Genomic DNA, 21,783 nt, shown 5'->3' on the forward strand with positions numbered 1-21,783 from the left:
CCTCTAGGAGGCTGGAGCTCACCTCGCAGGAAGCTAACTGTATACAACCTCTTCCTTCACTCACCTGCTTGGAACCTTCCTTCAGCTCTCCCACCTGCCCCAGGGTCCTAGGCAGTGCCTCACCCTGGTATCCACATCCTTCTCTAGGTATATCACCGTCTGGAACATCCTGGTGGCCTCCCCAGAGTGTGTGAAGCTGGGGAACTCTGGCCTTTCTTCATACATTGAGGATGACACGTATTACAAGGATGAGGGAACTTCCAGCCCCTGCTTTGTCTCTGAAACAAAAATCTCAGGAGCCTACAACTGGGGATCCCAGACCATGGGCTTCTGGACAGTAGGTTGTTTTTCTGGAAAGTTCTAGATCTTTCTTCCCTTAATAATGCCTGTAAACCTCTTTGCCCACCCCAAGCCTCTGTGACTCGTCTCCCCATCAAATGGATGTCCCCCAAATCCATTAACTTCTGCCGCTTCACGACAGCCAGTGACATCTGGATGTTTGGTATGAGGCAATTCAGGAGAGTGTGGAAATGGGCTCAAATTTTCTTGAGGATCATCCTCAAGAGGAGGATCATCCCTGAACCCAAATACCCCATTTCACTGTAGCCACTGAGAAGTCCCAGAGGTGGGGAGGTGGTGGTAGAGTCAGAGATGACATGAGCCAAGGACTGGCCTAGAAAATCTGGGTTCATCCTCCTGTAAAAGGCTCTGATAAGCATGGACCCCACCAACCAGCTCTGAGGACAAATATGGGGATGCCTTGGAGGTGAGCTTCAAACACAAAACTCAGGTTTTTCATGAAAGGAGAAGCAGGGAGTGGAGAGTGCCTAGCTGGGTGTGAATGGGCAACCTCACCAAACACAGCACTTCAAGTTACCTGCCAGTTCTCCCACAGCTGACTATAGACCTCATCATTGTTACCCCCATTTTCCAGATAAGGAAACTGAGGCTCAGACCATTAAGGGGCTTGCCCATGATCATACAGGCTGCAAGAGGTGGTGCCTGCCCTATTATTGTAGCTCCTAACCTTCCCAAGAAGGATCTGGTGGTTCCAACGTGGGCCACCTCCTGAACCTACAGAATCCAGCCAGCTCCATGTTGAGAGAGTCAGGAAGGGGAAGCCCTGGTTCATGTACCACAGATGTAGGTCATTGGTCCCTTGAGTGGACCACCATGGTGGGTAAGACCCCAGTGGCCATAGAGGGAGCTGCAAAATAACACAGACGCTCCCTGCTGGGACCAAGTGCTAATGGCCATAGTGTCCCCGGGGTGCCCACTTCCCAGCAGGGTGCCTGACGGTTTCCCCTCTGCCCTCAGCTATGTGCATGTGGGAGATCCTAAGCTTTGGGAAGCAGCCTTTCTTATGGCTGGAAAACAAGGATGTCATTGGGGTGCTGGAGAAAGGGGACCGGCTGCCCAAACCTGACCTCTGTCCACCTGTTCTTTACACCCTCGTGACTCGCTGCTGGGACTATGACCCCAGTGTCTGGACCCACTTCACGGAGCTCGTGTGCAGCCTCAGGTGAGCATGGGCTGGGGAGCTGGTGTGGGGGGCATTGGCTGGGTTGCCCCAGAGGCAAGCTGCTGCCAGTGGCACTGAGAGGTTTACAGCTAAGTCAGTGCTCTCAGGGGCTCCTCAGGCCTATGCAGCAGATGGCCCCATTCCCATCTGCTGAATGGAAGAGTTCAGGTTCAAAGTCAGTGACTTGCCCAAGGCAGTGACAGGAAGGCAGGACATGTACCCAGACCTCCCTTCTGATCATCTCTGAGCCACATGACCACACAGAATGAGATGGTCCTTGGCAGAGGCATGATGAGCATTGGGCACTCGGTACAGAAGCAGCTCTGTCAGGGGCTGAAAGGCTGAGGCCAGGTTCACTGTCAGATACTAGTTCAGAGACAAGGTGAGCCTGGGGAGGCCTTGCTCATCAGGGCATCTCCAACCCAGCCCTGTGCCTTGCTCATGCTGTGCCTAGAAGGTATTTTCTCTATTGGAATAAAAATATGTCTGGTGCAGCCAGACATGGTGTCACACACCTGTATCCCAGCAGCTTGGGAGACTGAGGCAGGAGGAATACAAATTCAAAGCCAGACTCAGTAACTTAGCGAGGCTCTAAGCAACTTAGGTGAGACTCCATTTCAAAATAAAATATAAAAAAGGTCTTGGGATGTTGCTCATTGGTAAAGCACCCCTTGGGTTCAATCCCTGGTACCAAAAAAAAAAAAGATGGCCCAGACACCTATGGTCTTCAGAGTTTGGCTGGAAAACACCTGTCTCCTGAGTGGGGTTAGGAGTCTGAAGCCTTATCTTTCTCAGTGCCAAGACACTTGTTCCCCTGGTACTGGAAGGTCACAGGTAAAGGGTGTTTCCATTTCAGAGGTCCAGGAGTCCCCAGTTTGCTTGGTGGAATGCCTGCCATCAGTGCTCCCAAGGGTGGTCCCCTTCATTAGGAATACTTTAGCAAGGAAGTCAGCTGACCTTTTCTGTAAAGGACCAGATAGTGAATCTTTGGGGCTTCTGTCCAGTCTTCTCATCTCTGTCTCCACAGCTTAAAAACAGTCATAGGCAGTAGTGAATGAATGGGGGTAGCTGGGTTCAATAAGAACATCAATACCATAATTTTTATGTGGCATACAATATCATTTTATTTTTATTTTTTTCAATTATTAAAAAAATGTGATAACCATTTTTAATTTGAAGCCATAGAAAAATAAGTGGGAGACCACATGTGGCCTTTGACCATGGTTTGCTGACCTCTGTTTTAGGAGATCTCTTGCTTAGTTGACCTTTAACAACATTAACATGTTGTTAATACTACTCATTGATATCATATAAACATATTGGCAAATTTTAGTGAGGGCAAGAAAATTACCCCTACAAACTGGCTGGTTGAAGGCCACCAAGGAGGAGGCTGGGAATGCCCAGGCAGGGGGCAGCAGGGATGACCGTGCATTTATTTGTGGGGCAGGGTCCCCAACATAGTCTGCAAAACCTCTAGCTTAAAAAGCTTCTCTGGATGGGTGTGGTATTGCACACCTGTAATCCTCTTTGGCTGGGTGTGGTATTGCATGCCTGTAATCCCCATGACTTGGGAGACTGAGGCAGGAGGATTGCAGGTTCAAGGACTGCCTCAGAAATTAGTGAGACTCTAAGCAACTTAGCAAGACTTGTCTCAAAATAAAAATTATTTTCCTCCTTCATTGGCTGTCCTGATTAATTCATCTGCATTGTCCCTCACAAGGAAGATTGAAGAAGCCAGGGAGTTCTGGGAGAAATGTATTGAAAGCTGTACTTTGAGAGGGCAGAAGTTCTGAGTGAGGACGGTGTGGTCTTAATCCATTATGGGATCTGGAGAACCAGGGGAGCATGATGGGGTGCCTAAGATGAGAGGTGTCTCCTTCGGAGGCAATGGGCCAGCCACCCCCCCACCATGATGCAGTTTAAAGCAGGCTTCTCTGATGCAAAGAAGGATACTCAAAGACCCAAAGGACCCCAGCTGCCTACCTCAGTTCACAGTCCCTTCTTTAGGGGAAATAAAGGTTTTGATTATTGTTTCCCAATCTTGTAGGGTAGGAAGGGCTGTTTTAAAGGTCAAATTTGGAGAATTCTTCCATGTAATCGTAATTTTAGAATCCTTTGATTGGCAAAATACATTGTGTTTGAAAACACAGTACCAGGCAGTATTCAAAAGTACATAACACTCTGGGGCTGGGGATGAGGCTCAAGAGGTAGCGCGCTCACCTGGCATGCGTGCGGCCCGGGTTCGACCCTCAGCACCACATACAAACAAAGATTTTGTGTCTGCCAAAAACTAAATATATATATATAAAATTTTCTCTCTCTCTCTCTCTCTTTAAAGAAAAATAAAATAAAAACAAAAGTACATAACACTCATACCCATTTGAAAGTGTGGATTGATGGGGCCTCTGCAGTAATTCCAGAGGCCTCTGGGGTCTGTGATGCCCAGGTTGAGAAGCACTGAATTGGGGCAGAAAGGTGAGGGGCACTAGAACGGCTAACAGGTGAGGGTTGGGGGAGATGAATCCACAGCCCATTTGCTCACATCAGAAACCAGATGGTGAATTGTTTAATGACAAGTCAAACCCAGGCCTTCATCATGAAGTTGACTGGGACACTGGAAATCTAAACAGGGTTGGCACCAATAGCAGGCACAGAAAAGCAGGAAGTGTGGGGAGCTGGGGATATAGCAGGCTTCTGCTGACCTGTTGGGTTAAGTCTGGCTCTCCAGGGACCTCCTCCCACCTTGGACCCATCCCTGTGGTCCTCCCAACTTGGTGCAGGGTGCCCTCAGGATCCATACCCCAGCCTGTCTCAGAGGGGTTCCCCAGGTCACTCTTCAGAAAAAAACATAAATGAAAATGGGATCAAGGCCCTTGTCCAGGCCTCTCCTAGTTTCAATGTCGTAGAGAGGAGTGACTCGCTTTGGCCCTCTCACCCTGTCTGACCTGCTGCCTTGGCAGTGACATTTATCAGATGGAGAAGGACATTGCCATAGAGCAAGAAAGGAATGCTCACCTAAAATATTGGAGCCCATTGCTTCCCAGGAACCCCCACCCAAGGTAAGCCACCCCTGGCCTTGCTATTAGTTCCATGAGCCACAACAGAGCCAGTACCTGTGTGACCCACTGCCTGTTCAATGGAAGCAGGATGCTTTCCTACAATCCTCTCTCAGTTCTGCAACTCAGCTACTTATCAATCACCCCTTGTCATCTTCATGCCCTGGCAGGTGTCATCTGAGACAGCAGACACCTTGTGGAAAAGTCATTTCTCAGAACTTTCCCTTGGGAACCTGGGCACTTTTCTTCTGAGAGTTTCCTAGGGCTAAGTTAGCTCTCCCTGAGGATACATGGATGGAGAGTATCCTAAGTCCCCAAAGTCCATTCTCTGTCCATGCTCTCCATGACAGCCTTTGGCTCAGGAGCCAGAGCCCAGCTGTTCCACCATCAGGTGGGGGAGGGGTCCAGAGACCATGCCTGTATTTGTCAGCTAGAGCTGCCCTAAAAAAATCCTACAGAATGAGTGGCTTAAATCATTCACTTATGTCTCTTCTGGAGGCTGGAAGTCCAAGGCCAGGCTCTAGCAACTTTGGTATCTGGTGAGGGCCCCTTCCTAGCTTTCAGATAGCCACCTTCCTAATGTGTCCTCACCTGGTGGAAAGAGAGAGAAACCTCTGGTCTCTCTTCCTCTTCTTATAAGGGCACTAATCCCTTTATGGGGCCCTATCCTCATGAACTCATTGAACACTAATCACCTCCCAAAATCTCTGCCTCCTAAACCATCACACTGGGGTACAGGACTTCAACATATGAACTGAGGGGAACACAAACATTCAGTCTATAATAATGCATAATGTGGACCAAGGTCTTTTCTCATTGTTCCTCCTGCCAGGCATGTGCTGCCCTTTCCCTAGGGCCCAATGCAGCTTTTATCTCCATGAAGTTTCTGTGAGTCCCTGAGCCCTCAGTGACCTCCTGCTCTGAATGTGGCTATCCATGGCTGTTTTGTCAGGCACTCCCACATACAGGGAGGCTGCACACACAGAGGTCATTAAACCCCCAATTAGCCGTAGCCCAGGTGGCAGAGGCCAGCCCCTGTGACTTGCCATCTCTCAGCATGTAACTGGTGCTCAGAAGTGGATGCAAAATTATTTTAATGATAACCTTGTCCACTATTGCTCCTTCATTGTGAATACGGCTGAGCTACATTCAACCTGATGCTCCCCTTAGTGGGCCAACTCATTTATTAATGGGAGAAATGCAACTGACACTGCTCTATATCCTGTTTTCCACCCCAGCCAGTCCAATGACCTCTTGCTGTTTAGACCCCCTCCACAAACCAACCTGCTCGCTCTCAAACTACAGTTCCAGGTAAATGTGTAACCAGGGGGCTTGGAATGGCCAGGCCCATCCCTTGTCAGGTGTTTCTTGAAATTCCATTCCTGTGCCATTAAGGAGTAGCAGCCATCTGCTCAGATGATAAAGATAGCTGGGTTGACTCTTCTTTGTTTCTTTGTTTGGCTCTTTGATGTGAACTTGAACTCACATCAAAAGAATAGCAACTCAGTCCTGCCAGACTGTCCTCAGCTAAGCAGACCTTCCTGTAGCCTAGTCTGTCTGTCTGCAGTGTCTGCTGCTTTGTGTACCTGCTTGTAGCTCCCTCCCCATGTCCAAGACTTCCCTGGCCTCCTACCCTGAGCAGAGCCTCTGAGAAGTAATCCCTAGGAACTGGGGAAGGATGATGTCTCCAGAGAATAGAGTGGATCCCTGAGGCTCCCTGCAGAGGTCCTGGCCAGGACCTGGGTAGCCAGTGAAGGGAGAAGGGTTCCATCTGAGCCTTCTCCACCTCTGTCACCACCAACCATGTCTCTCACCAAGGCTGTAGGTCCCTGACTCAGAATGCCTCTGTCCTGAGTCCTTTTTTGTGTCTGGGTAAGAGGGAGCCCGGCTTCATCTCTGTCCTTCTCTTTCATCCCCCAATCAGTGTTGCCATTCAGAACTGGAATATCTCAACCAATAGCAACAATGTCAATTTACTGATGCTCCTTACAGGGGGCTGTTCCCCAGGTTTGTGTATCTCCTCCCAAGGAAATGCCCTATGCCTGAGTAAACCCAACCAAGAACCAACAGATAAATCCTTTTTTAAAAGAGAGAGAGAGAGAGAGAGAGAGAGAGAGAGAGAGAGAGAATTTTTTAATATTTATTTTCTAGTTTTTGGTGGTGCTGAGGATCGAACCCGGGCCACACGCATGCCAGGCAAGCGCACCACAACTTGAGCCACATCTTCAGCCCCAGATAAATCCTTTATGTGAAAATAAAATGCTTTGATTCAGAAGGTGGAAGCAACGTCCTTAAAAACTAAACATAATTAAAATAGTGATGTTATTTAAATTTAAATTAAATTATATATAATTATTGAAAATTACACATACACACATACACACACATGCACACACACACACACACACACACACACACAGTTGGCTTTCCATATTCATGTGTTCTGTATCTATGGATTCAACCAACCAGGAATCAAAAATATTAACATAGGAAAATAAATCTCATTTATACTGGATATGTACAGACTTTTTTCTTGCCATTCCCCTAAAATTACTGTATGCCAGCTATTTGTGTAGTTACATTACATTAGATGGCAAAAGCAATCTAGAGATGATTTAAAGCATACTGGGAGATATATGTACATTACATGCAAATACCATGCCAGTTTGCTCAAGGAACTGGAGCATCTGCAGATTTGGGATATCTTCAGGGTGTCCTGAAATGAATCCCCCTTGAATATGGAAGGACAACTATGTGTGTGAGAATTTATTTATCAATGGACTAATCATATCTGTCAATTTGTAACATGACTATGAAACATAACTGTTTGGAAAAGGGCCCAAGGGAGGAGTCATGGTCTCAATAGCAGCCTGCATGGACCCTGTGTGTGCAGAATACCACTAGGGGAGTGTTAGGCAGATGAGAGGCCATGATGCTCCACCAGGTGTCTCCAACAGGGCCAAGGAAATGCCACACCACATTCTTCAGCAACTCTGAGAGAGCAAGTCTGTGTCCCCCATGATGCTCTTGTATCACTTCTTTGTGCTCCTGTTTGTAGCAGCTGATTGTCCACCCCCTTGCCTTGTCCTGTGCCTAGTGCTTCTTTGCTTCTCCTTAATAGGTCCCTGAGGGTCTGTGTCCAGCTCCCCTATGCTCACCAGCCCTATAGAGTACCCATCTCCCATTAACTCGCTGCGTACCCCACCTCTCCACCAGCACAATGTCTTCAAGCGCCACAGCATGCGGGTAAGAGGGCACTGCATGCTGAGTCCCAGCCCGGACTGAGGAAGCTATTGGAGGGAGGTGGCCTGGGATACTAGGAACCCCACATTCTCAGCCTCAGCGGGTGCCCTCCATGCTTCTGTGTGCCAGTCAAGTCATCAAGGTGTTCTGTGACTCTTCCCTTTGCAAATATATCAAAGTTGGGATGAAGTTAGGCTCTGCTCCTGGGGACACCAGTTGGACACCAGCTGGAACTACCCTTGTCCACACTGGAGCTGTGGCAAATGATGTAAAATTCCCTTCCTTTTCTGAGCCCCAGAGGCAGATGCAGTGCATTAGTGTGGAGGCTGGTGGGTGGAGTGCAGCCAGGCCTGGTGATGCTGGAGAATAAAAGACCCTGGATGTTCTGCCCCACTCTGCCATCCTGCCTGATTGCTAAATCTCTCCTCCATCAGAGGAAAGAAAGGCTTCCTGGCAGCTGCTTCTACTGCTGCTGCTTTTGTAAAGGTGTTGCTGGGTGGGAAGGAGCTTAGAGGGTATTGTGGTTACAGGCTCATGAACTGCTAGAGAGGCTAAGCCACCTCCCCATTGATCGCTATGTCATCAGCGACTGTGAGACACTGAGTGCTTTGTGGAATATCTGTTGATTGTCAGATCTTATGTAACAAAACCATCTTTGCTTGAAAGCAGATGCTCACTTGCCACCAATCATCTCCTTTAATGCAATGACCTCTTGCCATTTGTTGCCATGAAATCTTGACACATTTTACCAAACTGGGTTACAAAACAGGCTAAACTCACTATTTGAGCTCTAACTTGTATATATGTCTAATATTTCAGGCTCAACATATATGTCTCTAAAAATTTGGAGGCAAGGAAATATGTGTTTATCATAAGAGATTTGGAAATTTTGGGCAAGTATGTTGACATATATCTGTACTGTTATTCTTTATTTAGTAAAAATTTGAATGCCCATGGTAGCTTCAAATTCCAGGCTGCGAGATCTATTGTGAAATAAATTCTCCCCAACCTACCTCGTTTTTCTCTCTCACATTAATTTAAACAATTTCTGTCTTTTCATATGCATAACAATAATAAAACTATGGTTCTAAGCATGTACTATAATTTAGGCAGTATGCAGTTTCTCTACCCTTCTGCCCTCGACTCTTTATCCATAATTAAGTTTTAGGGAGCTTTACTTTAAAAATTGTGCTTTTAGAAAGAAGCTGTTTTGTATACGTGAGGGGCTGCATGGCCTTTGTCTAAGCCCTGCTCCACTGGGAGGATTTTGTTCCATTCCATAAAGACAGACTGTGCCACAGAAAAAAAAGACCTTTTGTGTCAGAGGTTTAGAAGTAATTGCTAAGAAAAAAATCTGCCTGAAAGAACATAATGAGCACTTCTTTAACCAAACAGAAAAGATTAAAAATATAGATCAGAAACACTGAGAAAATTCTCTCCCAGGCGAAGTGCTGACGAGGTTCCCTGCAAGGCAACTGGAAACATTAAAGCAATGCTCAGAGATGGTAACAATAATTTTCCTCCTGACTGGCCCCATGGCCTGGCTCATCTGGGAGCCTGTGGGATGCCTCAGAGTCAGGATGGCAGCATCTCCTTTCCGGAGTCTTCACAAGTCAGTACTGAATTTCCACAGGCCACAGTGGGCCTGTGCACTTGCGGGTGCTGTCCAGGATGCTGAAGGAGGAACACGTGGTTTTGCTTTCAAGGAGCTTACAGTCAGTCAGAAGGAGCAGGTCAAGTGCAGGTTCATGGGTAATGTGAGCCAGAAAGTTGTGGGGGACACGTAAAGGGTATTCAGAGGGGAGAGTGACTCCTGCCTGCTGCTGGCTTTCAGTGGGGCCCTGAAGGATGGAGAAAATTTGGAGTGGAAAAAACTGGAATGTAGGGATGGAAGAGGCAGGGGCAAGTGGTGTGGTGTTTGAGCAAGGAAGGGTAGGCGGCGGGGGTAACGAGGCTGGCAGGTGTTGTGGCTCATGAACATCATTTTAAAAGACAAAGGGAGTGTTAACTGTCCATGACCTGGGAAGAATACCTAGAGTGTATTTCAGAAAAACCAGCCTAGACATTCAAGGTTGTAAAGTCTCTCATTTTTTTTTCCTTTGGTCTTACTACGAAATTGAAAGACTCATTCTGTTGAGTCTTCTAATATTTGTTCGTTAAAGATTTGCTAAGATTAAGCTTGGAACACACAAAACATGAAAGTGGTGGCATTTGTAAAATTATACAGTGTTTTCTGGACTCCAGTAACTCATATTTTCTGCATTGAATCTTTCTCAGTCTGTGTATTTTTTTTTACACCTAGATATTCTTATCTCTGTATATAGAACCTCAGGCACTTAGTTCCTTTTTATCACTATTTGTCAATAGTATAAAATTGTATGGGGCAGCCATACCATTGTGTTTACCGGTATTGACACTTAACCAAGGATATTTGTGGCCTCAAAATTTGTTCATTTTGGAGTATCAGATCTAAGCTTCAATTGCTTAATGAGTACTTATTCCTTTTTGTGTGGCTATAACAAATGCCTGAGGCTGGATACTTTATAGAGAAGAGGGGTTTGTTTAGCTCATAGTTTCAGAGATCCAAGAATAAAACACTGACCTGTGCTTAGCTCTGGTGAAAGCCTTCTGGCTACATCACAGTCTGATGGATGGCATCACGGTGGGAGCACATATAGGAAGGAGAGATCACATGGCAATACAGAAAACAAGATCCCAAGAGGATACATTTTTCATAGCAGTCCCCTCTCTCAAGAATTAATGCACTCCTTCCACACACGGCTCACTCCCATGAGAGAGCATTAAACCATTTGTAAGAGTAATCAAGTAACATTATACAGTTAGTTTTAAATGGAAATAAAACTACCATTATATGGGAAGAGGGAATTGAAAAAAGAAAGCTGGGAGAAGAACAGGGAGATGAGAAAGGAGAAAAGAAATAAGACTGAGCTTTGGATACCCTGCCTCTGAAAGTCAAATGAGAGGACAAGACCCTGAAAGGAAAGCAGATTAGACAGGGAGTAGGAAGGAAAAGAGTGATCATTAATTCACTCAAGCATTCATTTATTTAACAATTTTTAAAATGCTCATTATAAATATATGCTGTGCTGGGTGTATATACCTTAAAGAGCCTCCTATTGTGGTTGGGAGGTAAATGAGTAAAGCAACAATTATGTGAAAATTGTAAGAACATGACAAAACTGTACTGGGATGAAAATGAGAAGAAAGAACGTTAGTTCAGGTCTGGTCCTTGGAGAGTGGAGAGGACTCTCCAAGGACCAGACCTGGATTAAGAATCCCAGTGACTTGGTTATGTCATAAAGACTGAACAGAAACTATACCAGTATATAAGTGGCACATGAAACATCCCAAAGTTGTGATATCACTGCCCTTGTTTGGGATTTAAAATATCATTAATGGCTGTATCAGTCAAGATCTGATAAAGAAACAAAGATTCCTCAGTACATTGGACAGTGAAAAGTTAATATAAAGAATTTTGACTTTAACAACACATCATTAAGGTGAGTGTTTCCAAGTATTAAGAGAATTGTAGAGGAAAAAGTATTAGCAGAAAGCACAGCCACTAAGCCTAGGACCAAGACAGATCTCATCCCCCACTCTAGCAGGGCTGAGATCTAGATCTTGCTGGAGAGGGCTTGCTTATGATCAATGCCTGGCAGAAGTTTCTGAGGTGCTAACACAGTGGAACTGACCAGAAATTTACCCTCAGTAAATTGCTAGAAATTGGCCCTCCAATTTCAAAGAGATAAGTAACTACAGAAAGAAGTATGAGGGAGATGCTGGGTGCTATTGACGATTGTGTACTATAGGAACCAAGTGTTGAAAAAGCTCTGCATGTTGCAGAACTAGCCACTTGCTCCTCAGGAATCAAATTCTGGAAACAGAGCAGGAGTGAACAGGCTACATGATTTGAAGGAGGAGCCCAGAACACCAATCCAGAAAGAAACCCTTCTCTTCCAGTGTCCTTCCACCGCCCTCTGCTGACACAATTTAACATTACACAAACTGGCAAGGAAAAAGGAAACCAGCTTTATTTTCACAAAGCAAGTATTAAAGGATGGGTTTAGAGTTGAGGGCTCATAAATTGATGACTGTCAAAATGGATTACAGGGTACTTGGAGGTATTTTAAATGGGGTAGGAGGAAAAAAGGCAGTTAGGTGCTTACAGACATATGGAAGGGGCAAGGACTTCAGAAACAGCGTAGTCCATATTCTCTAATGTGTGAAAGGATATTGGCTCTGTATCTAACACCTATGAAAATATATATTCAACTGCTATTTTTTGTGCATATACTCTGGAACTATATAGAGAAGAAAACTTGGGAAGAGAGTTTATGGAGTTAACTATGTTTTCCTTTAAATATCAATTCATACAGAATCCTCAGTTCCTTAGAACCATGTGTGGCAATATGAATTTCATATTTTACTGTGACCTAGGTCATGGTAAGTACTATAAATAAAATGATAAAATGTTAAAGGTGTGGTACTGTCAAATTTTCAGAGAAGCTAACTCTCATTCAACAATCCTTGCAGGATTTCTGTCTTGCAAAATATTCTTTCAAAGCTGTTTCCCCTTCCTACCATTTATCTCATTCTTTAAGTGCATATTAATGGGCAGTAGTGTTTGATTGAGTCTGTATTGCCCACTTAGCTGCAAGCTTCCCATGGATAGGAACTGTTTACCCCATGTTATTTTCTGAGTACTTCACCAATTTCTAGCCCAGAGTAGTATGTCAATAATAATATATTAAAGAAAAGTTTCTCAGATGAATAACTGAACATATCATCTCAGGTTTTGCTAAGATGGTATTGACAGTCCAGGGGAATTTCTGACTGTTCTTCTTGATGCCACTGAGAGGTAATAACGTTTCCATCAACCTCATTTAGGTAAGAAGTGCTTCTGATACCAACAAGTATGGTATCAGTGTATTTCCTATTTACACTTTCATATTACATATGAAGCTCCCCACCCTTTTGCTCAGAAATGCTATAATTTTTCTTTGCTTCTGGAGAAAACTACAGCACTGCCTGGACTCCTTTTCCAGCCACTTTGGTTTGAAGCCTGCTACTTCAGATTTCTGACTTCACTGACTCATTCTCTTCTCAGAAATCAAATAAAAGGGAGGGGGGATGAAGCCTTGATTAAATTCTCATTTGAAAAATATTTATATACTGCTGTAACCTATTCAAAATGTACATACTCAAAATTTGGGTGAAGTGTATTTTTGTCTTGACAAACATGCTGCCAATAGAAATATATATCTAGTATGAAAATTAATACCTTGAGCTATGGCTGTCAAAATTCTTTGAAGTAATGGGCCCTTACAGAGAGTACATTATTCAGAATAGCTTAAAACATGCAAACAATCTACAAGGAGATTCATAGGCTATAAAATTATTCTAAGTCAGAACAAAATTTCCCTGATCCTTAAAGGAATTTAGCTATTAATTTTTAAATGCTGAACATAGTTGACATTTCAAATTGAATTGTTACTGAAGTAATCACATCGAATCTCTTGGTTAAATGTTCAAAGTACAGCCCATGAAATATGCATGTTACCAAATCAAAAGCAAAGTCTTTCTTTAGAATACATGGTTTTAAAAAATAAAATGTTAAATGATTTTCATTTAAAATCATCTCTTCATAGTAAGATGCAATTACTCTTCAAAGAAATTTGAGTACGTATAACTGAAGAGATCTGTGCATGTATATTCTGTAATTCAAGCTATTGATTATCCATTTTTTATTAAGAAGTGAATTTAAAAATTATTAGACATGATTTCTGAAATCAAGATGCTTAGAGTCTAACAGTTAAGATTGGGAAATTAAACCATTTCAAGGCAGTGCTACATGTCACAGGTGTTTCCCAAAGTGTGGAATCTATACCTTTGTTGTCACAATAAATGAGTTTATGTGTCATGTGGGCCAACATTTTCATTTTAGTTTTGAATGGTTACCTTCTATTTTATTCAGAAAATCTGAAATGGTTTATTTTTAGTGACTTTGTAAAGTTTTCTTTTTAATTTTTGTAAAATCATATTGATTGTTTAAAATTCATATGAAAATAACAATACATAAGGAATACAGATGTTCAGAATCTCATCTAATTATTGATGATTGAGGAACATGCCTAAAAAGAGCTTTAAATCTAAGTTTGTAACTGCTATTTTTTGTAACTACCTTCATTTGAGGTTCTAGGAACCCAGAGTAGGTGTTCAATAAATATTTGTCTAATAAATGAATGAAGTATCTTTTAGAAATTTATAGTTCACATAAATAATATCAAGGGGTATATATATATATATATATATATATATATATATATATATATATATATATATATATATATATAACATTTATTTTTCTATTTAATTCTTTGTCAGTTACTTCCAATCCAGAATCTTTTTCCATGTACCATAGGCTTATAGAAGTATTTGACATTGTTTCTTTTTCTGGGAACTTCTCTTCTCCCAACAGAATCTCCTTTACAGAAACTTTCACAGAAGAAAATATAACATTTACAAAGCAATCCCCAAAATGCCCATATTTTTTCCTGAAAACTAGGTACAGAGATTGCACAACATATGAATTAAAAAAACTTTTTTAATGCAGTCGACTATCTAAAAGTCATTTTCACTATTGAGTTCAGTTATAAAATAGGACATACGTCCTGGAATTTCTAGGTTTTAGGGACCTCAGCGAACAGAAGAGGTTCATAAAATATTTTCAGAAGTCTTGTAGAAGACATACTAGATCCAGATGGGATGAGTTCTGTTGGTAAGACTCAAAAGAAGCAGAGGTATATCTTTTCAAAACAGATGTCTATGGCTACTAACTTTTCCTGCATTTTATAGCAAGCTGCCTCAAGCTGAGGTTTTCCTTGCACAGTAAATATACAGTGAGTTAATTTAGTGATGATGGAGATTTTAGGATATCCATTACTTACCTACAAGTATAAGTTTTTTATTTTTTTGCTTTACTGAAGTTAAAGTGAAAGTCAAGTTTTTCTATGTCTGAGTTCTAAATGTTTTCGTGATTGTACCCAAACCAGAGTAATAGCTGTCAGAACCTATTCAGGGATAATTTCAAAGAGAAGAATCTTTGTGATAATTTGGATTCATCTGAAGAAGCAGACAGAATACAGAAGCAGAGACCAGTTTTAATAACTTAATAGATGATTAGGGGAAGTTTGTCTTTACAGAAATCTGGGTATAAACTGAGGAGTGGGATAGCTAGATCAAATGGCATTGTTGGGATTCATGAATCCTAAATTTTTCTCTTATTTACCTTCAGTAAAAAATGGTGATTTTCAGTGTTTATTATTTAGTTTATGCTGCCTACCGGTGTCCTTCTGGCTTAAGCAAAAATCTAAATAGCATATTTTACATTTTAAAATTCACAACATATTATGAGTTGAATATTAAATTTGTTCAAATATTCATTTAGTCTTTACTGTGAAGTAGATAGTATTGTTTTGTATTAGAAATACAGATGTCACTAAGGCCTACTTTATGGTCTAAGAAGCTTCAGATTTAGGTGAAAATCCTAAAATTTTCCCTCATGGACATTTTCATTAAATATAGATATAAAAATCAAAGTTGGTAAATGAAAGATGAACCTTTATATTTGATGCTGAAAAGAAAGTCTAGTTAAAGTATGAAGTTTGAAATCAGAAGGCTCTAGGTGGTGAAGAAAGACTGAAATTATCCAGGAAAACTTAATATATACAGAAGAGAAGCAATGGGTGAGAGAGGAAAGGGAGCAAAAAGAGAGAAAGTGAGAGAACCCAAGTATAGCACCATAAGCAAACCCAGGGAGGTCAGTGTGACCATACAGGACCACAGATTTTGGAGAAGCAATGAGGTTAAATAGACTGAAGACAAAGCATAACACTGAAAACTCATCTAGTTAAAGCCGTCTTTGAGACAATCATTTCTATAACAAGGGAAATGGGTTCCATGAGAAAAGAAAGCTTACAGCAATATGTAAATATGCACCAGTTCATTTAAGAGTAAGGGATAAAGAGAAACTATTACTTTTTAATTCTTTTAACAGCATAAGAATTGTATCCAAGTGATTTATGAGCTGATGGGGGGTGGGGGAAACATAAACAAAATAAAAAATGAAAACCTTAAGAAAAAAAAGGAAGAAAGGGTTGGTATACAATAGAGAAGATCAACAGAAGTATTAAGTGAGTTAAGAATTTTTTTCAAAATTTATTTATTAGATCTAATTTGTTATACATGATAGCAGAATGCATTTCTATTCATAGTACACAAATAAAGCACAATTTTTCATTTCAAAGCAGAGTCACACCATTAGGGTCTTCATACGTGTACCTAAGGTAATGATGTCCATATCATTCTACCATCTTCCCTGCGCCCTTGCTCCCTCCCTTCTCTTCGCCTATCCAAAGTTTCTCCATTCCTCCCAAACTCTTCTCCACTCTCCCCCACTCCTCCTCCCATTAAGAATCAGCATCCATTTATCAGAGAAAACATCTGGCCAATGGTTTTTTGAGATTGGCTTACTTCACTTAGCATGATATTCTCCAAATCCATTTATTAACTTGCAAATGACATAATTTTATTCTCTTTTAATGCTGGGTAATATACCATTGTGTATATATACCCCACTTTCTTCATCATTTATCTATAGAAGGGCATCTAGGTTGGTTCCACAGTTTAGCTATTGTGAATTGAGCTGCTATAAACATTGATGTGGCTGTATCATTATAGTATACTGTTTTTCAGTCCTTTGGGTATAAACTGAGGAGTGGGATAGCTAGATCAAATGGCATTTCCAATCCAAGTTTTCTAAGGAATCTCCATACTGCTTTCCAGATTGGTTGCACCAATTTGCAGCCACACCAGCCATGTAAGAGTTTGTCTTTCCCCCCACATCCTCCTTAACACTTATTGTTGCTTATATTGTTAATAACTGCCATTCTTATTGGAGTGAAATGAAATCTTACTCTACTCTTGATGTTTATTTCACGATTACTGGAGATGTTGAACATTTTTTTTTATATTATTGTTGTTTGAATGAATATCTTCTTTTGAGAAGTGTCTGTTCAGTTCTTTAGCCCATTTATTGATTGGTTACTTGTTTTATTGGTGTTAAGTTTTTTGAGTTCTTTATATATCTTGGAGATCAGTGCTTTATCTGATGTGCATGTGGTAAAAATTTGCTCCGTTCTGTAGGCTCTCTCCAACTCACTGATTGTTTCTTTTACTAAAAAGAAACTTTTCAGTTTGAATCCATTCCATTTATTGATTCTTGAATTAATTTCATGTGCTTTGGGTGTCTTGTTAAGGAATTGAGGACCTAATCCAACATGATGAAGAATTGGACCTACTTTTTCTTCTATTAGGTGCAGAATTTCTGGTTTAATTCCTAGGTCCTTAATCCAATTTGAGTTGAGTTTTGTGCATGGTGAGAGACAAGGACTTACTTTCATTTTGCTGCACATGAATTTTCAGTTTGCCCAGCACTATTTGGTGAAGAGGCTATCTTTTCTCCAATGTAGGTTTTTGGTGCCTTTGTCTAGCATGAGATAACTGTATATATGTGGATTTGTCTCTGAGTCTTCTATTCTGTACCATTGGTCTACAAGTCTATTTTGGTGCCAATACCATGCTGTATTTGTTACTATTGCTCTGTAGTATAAAGTCTGGAATAGTAATGCCACCTGCTTCACTCTTCTTGTAAATGATTGCTGTAGTTATTCTGGGTCTCTTATTTTTCCAAATGAATTACTGTTTTTTCTATTGCTGTGAGCAATATAATTGGGATTTTGTTTGGAATTTCAAAAAATCTGTATAGTTCTTTTGGTACTATGGTCATTTTGACAATATTTATTCTGCCTCTCCAAGAACATGGTAGATCTTTCTGTCTTCTAAGTTCTACTTTAATTTCTTTCTTTAGTGTTATGTACTTTTCATTGTAGAAGTCTTTTACTTCTTTCATTGATTCCCAAGTATTTTTTTTTGTTTTTTGGGTTTTTGTTTTGTTTTGTTTTTGAGGCTATTGTGAATGGGGTAAATTTCCTAATTTCTCTTTCAGAGGATTCGTCACTAATATAAAGAAATGCCTTTAATTTATGGGTGTTGATTTTATATCCTGCTACTTTGCTGAATTCATTTATTAGTTCTAGAAGTTTTCTGTTGAAACATTAAGGATTCTCTAAGTATAGAACTGTGTCATTGGCAAATAGTGATAGTTTATTTTTTTCTATTCATATTCCTTTAATTTCTTTCAACTGTCTAATTGCTCTGGCTAGAGTTTCAAAGACTGTTAAATAGAATTGGTGAAAGAGGGCATCCCTGTCTTATTCTAGTGTTTAGAGGGAATGCTTTCAATTTTTCTCCATTTAGAAAAATGTTGGCCTTGGGCTTAGCATAGATAGCTTTTACAATGTTGAAATATGTTCCTATTATCCCTAGTTTTTCTAGTGTTTTGAACATGAAGGAGTGATGTATTTTGTTGAATGCTTTTTCTGCATCTATTGATATGATCATGAGATTCTTATCTTTAAGTCCAATCATGTAATAAAATACATTCATGATTCCCGTATGTTGAACCTGACCTTGCATCTCTGGAATGAACCCCACTTGATCATGGTTTACTCTATTTTAATATGTTTTTGTATTCGGTTTGCCAGAATTTTAGTGAGAATTTTTGCTTTTACGTTCATTAGAGATATTGGTCTGAAGTTTTCTTTCCTTGATGTGTCTTTATCTGGTTTTGGAATCAGGATGATTGGCCTCATAGAATGAGTTTGGAAGTGTTCCCTCCTTTTCTGTTTCATTGAATAATTTGAGAAATATTGGTATTCTTCTTCAAATGTCTTGTAGAACTCAGCTGTGAATCCATCTGATCCTGGGCTTTTCTTGGTTGGTAGGCTTTTGATGGCATCTTTGATTTCATTCCTTGAAACTGCTATTTAACTTGTATATATAGTCCTGCTTCAGTTTGGGTAAATCCTATGACTCTAGTAATTTGTCAATGTCTTCAATATTTTCTATTTTACTAGATTACAAATTTTCAAAATAGTTTCTAATTATCTTATATATTTCTGTAGTGTCCATAGTGAAATCCGTGGTGGATAAAGAAATTTGAGTGTTTCCTCCTTCAAGACCAGAGGAAGCTGTGAAAGCCTGATGTTATGGGCAACTTTGGAAGTCAAGAGTACGAAGCTAAGAGAGAGACAAGGCAGGGAGCAAGACACTGATAATAGAGGTTACAGGTTTGAAATAAAGCCACAAGAATAAAAAGCCAGAAAGTTAGACGTGAATAAATGTCTTTACCAGACGCACCTAGAATATGGGTATATGCATTCTCACTATTAATAGCTTGCATGTAAAAAGAAATATACCATGCCTGAAAACAAAGGCAGCTGAATTTTTATGAGTACATAAACCCCACAATCATACTTTCACTTACACACATACACAAGCACAAACCCCGCAATGTACTGAATGTTTGTATCCCCCAAATTTGTATGTTGAAATCATAACCCCAGTGTGATGGTATTAGAATGTAAGGTGTTGGGAGGTCATGAAAGTGGAGCCCTCATTATAAGATTAGTACCTGTAATAAAAGGATACCTAAAGCTCTGTCATTCTGTTTCCACCATATTTGGACATAGGAGAAATCATCAGCCCCCAAACCATAAAAGAACCCTACCATAACCTGTAGCTACACTAGCATGCTTGTCTCAGGATTCCACTTGCCAGAAATGTGAGACATAAATTTCTGTTATTTATAAACCACCCAGTCTATGGTACTTGGTTATAGCAGCTTATACACATACACTCGTGCGCGAGCGCGCGCGCACACACACACACACACACACACACATTTTCTCTCACCGATTATTTATTTCAATGTGTCATTTAAAATCAGAAAAATAAAAGAGAACTCCTCTTCTTTTGCAGTGCTGGGAATTGAACCCAGGACCTCATGCAGGCTAGCACTTTAAAATTAGGAAAATTTTACTTCTAAGTATTTCACCACATTAGGAAAGGAGTTCTAATTTTTCATTAGGAAATAATTTTGTTTAAAGTTTTCCCTAAACAGCATCTATTTGGCCGTCTGATGATGTACCATTTAACAGCTGTAAACACAATTAAGTGTTTCTGGCAAAATAAGCATGTATTTTGAATTAAATATGATATTAAAAATATTGCTCTTTTACTTGCTCATTCTTAGAGTTTGAACCTTTATAGCAATTACTAATGGGCTGTGCTTTATGGTTATTAAATCTTATAATCCAGCATATAATTAAATAAAAGGAAAAATGAGGGGGAAGTGCCTCTTAAAAATACATTTTCTACTTATAAATGTGGTAAGAATCTGGAATACTTTGTTTTGCCACCATCCCTGACTTCCTCATACCATTTGGGCTTGCTGTGGCTGTTTTCTTCTCTTGTTGCTCTGTCACAGATGCAGCATGGCGAAATGTTCTCAGCAATACCTTCCTTGATTCCATTCTAAAAGAGCTTTCCATCTGCTCCACTACTCACTCTTTGTATCTCATTTCTTTCTTTTTTTCCCACAGCTTTTAATACTAATCAAGGTTATCTTTATCATCTGTTTGTCTAATTGTCTTCTGTTATTATCCCTAACATGTAATTCTTCAAGGGCATGTACTAAATATCCAGAACATAGTCATTAATAAATAAATATTCCTTCATTAATGAATGAGCAAAACAAAATAATACACATGTTCTATATTTTCTAATTGGCAGTGTACTTTAATAAATACATTGAAATATAAAGCATTCTCATAAAAGGGGGAGGTAGAGATGAGAGACTGAGAGCTATCAATAGTGCTCATACTCTCTAAGTCAGAGAAGCTCATCTGACATCTTTATGTTCCTCTTTGTCTATGTCAGTTGCACTAAAATCAATGTATACTAAATAGAACATTACTAAAGTTTATGAGTAATTTTTTGTAACATATTGTAAAGTCAACATTATTTCTGTAACATTACTCACATATTCTTTTATGGGAGAAGAAGAGACATTATACTTAATTGGTACAGAGACATTGAGGAATGTTAATACAGCAATGATTTTGAATTATTTAGTATCTTTACCATAATTTTAAAAAATTTTGTTAACAAGTTTTCTTTGTCCATAAGAATATTTTGTGCATGCTACAAGCATCTTGCATATGTGCCCAAGTGGAAAGTAGTTTCAGAGCAATTGCTTAAAGTGACCTCTGTTGTTCATGCAAATTAAAGAATACTATTACTACATACATTTTAAACTTAGATCCTTTTCCATATAGAGTATACCATGTTTTACATCACAAAGATGACATTTTGTTTTGCCATTCTTCCTCTCTATGGGTGTTCTGGTAAGTCTGTCACCTCAATTACAGTCTTTTTGAGGGAACAGAAGGTGGTTAACTTGTCTTTGTGCCCTTGTGTCTTGTACCTGATATCCTGGATATGATCTCAAAATAAATTAATGAAATAGATAAATGGTATGATTCAGTCAGCTTAATAAAATGCTAGGAATTTTTTTGCCACCAATTCATAGAATTAACACTTGTAATTCTAGACTATTACAGGCTAGTTATGGTAATTCTTTTCCTCAAAATACACTATCATTATATATTAGGCATCTCCCATCCGAAAATAGGAATGGGATCCCCTATTTGTCAGTGATTCAAAAGGTGAGGGAACTTTTTTAGCCAGTATTGTGGTTTCTTACAACCTAGGCCATTCTTTCCAAACTTCACATATCAGCTACTGTTTCTTTTTCATCTTGGAAAACTTTCCACTCCCTACCATTTTCCACTCCCTCAATAAAAAATAATTGATGTAAGTGATGCCATTTATAGGAGTGTCTTTTTCCTCCTGAATTTAGGGACTGTTACAGTTTAAAATGTATCCCACATATAGTTATTGAAGTGTCAGTTCCCCATA

General features: G+C 40.3%; 1 pseudogene; it reads left to right on the forward strand.

Annotated features, from left to right (window-relative positions):
- LOC143388833 (protein-tyrosine kinase 2-beta-like) overlaps positions 1 to 9,608 on the forward strand; it is a 42,978-nt pseudogene extending 33,370 nt beyond the window's left edge.
- Positions 9,609 to 21,783: the final 12,175 nt, after the last annotated feature.

Source organism: Callospermophilus lateralis, unplaced genomic scaffold (assembly GCF_048772815.1).
Source record: "Callospermophilus lateralis isolate mCalLat2 unplaced genomic scaffold, mCalLat2.hap1 Scaffold_45, whole genome shotgun sequence".
Lineage (NCBI taxonomy): Eukaryota > Metazoa > Chordata > Mammalia > Rodentia > Sciuridae > Callospermophilus > Callospermophilus lateralis.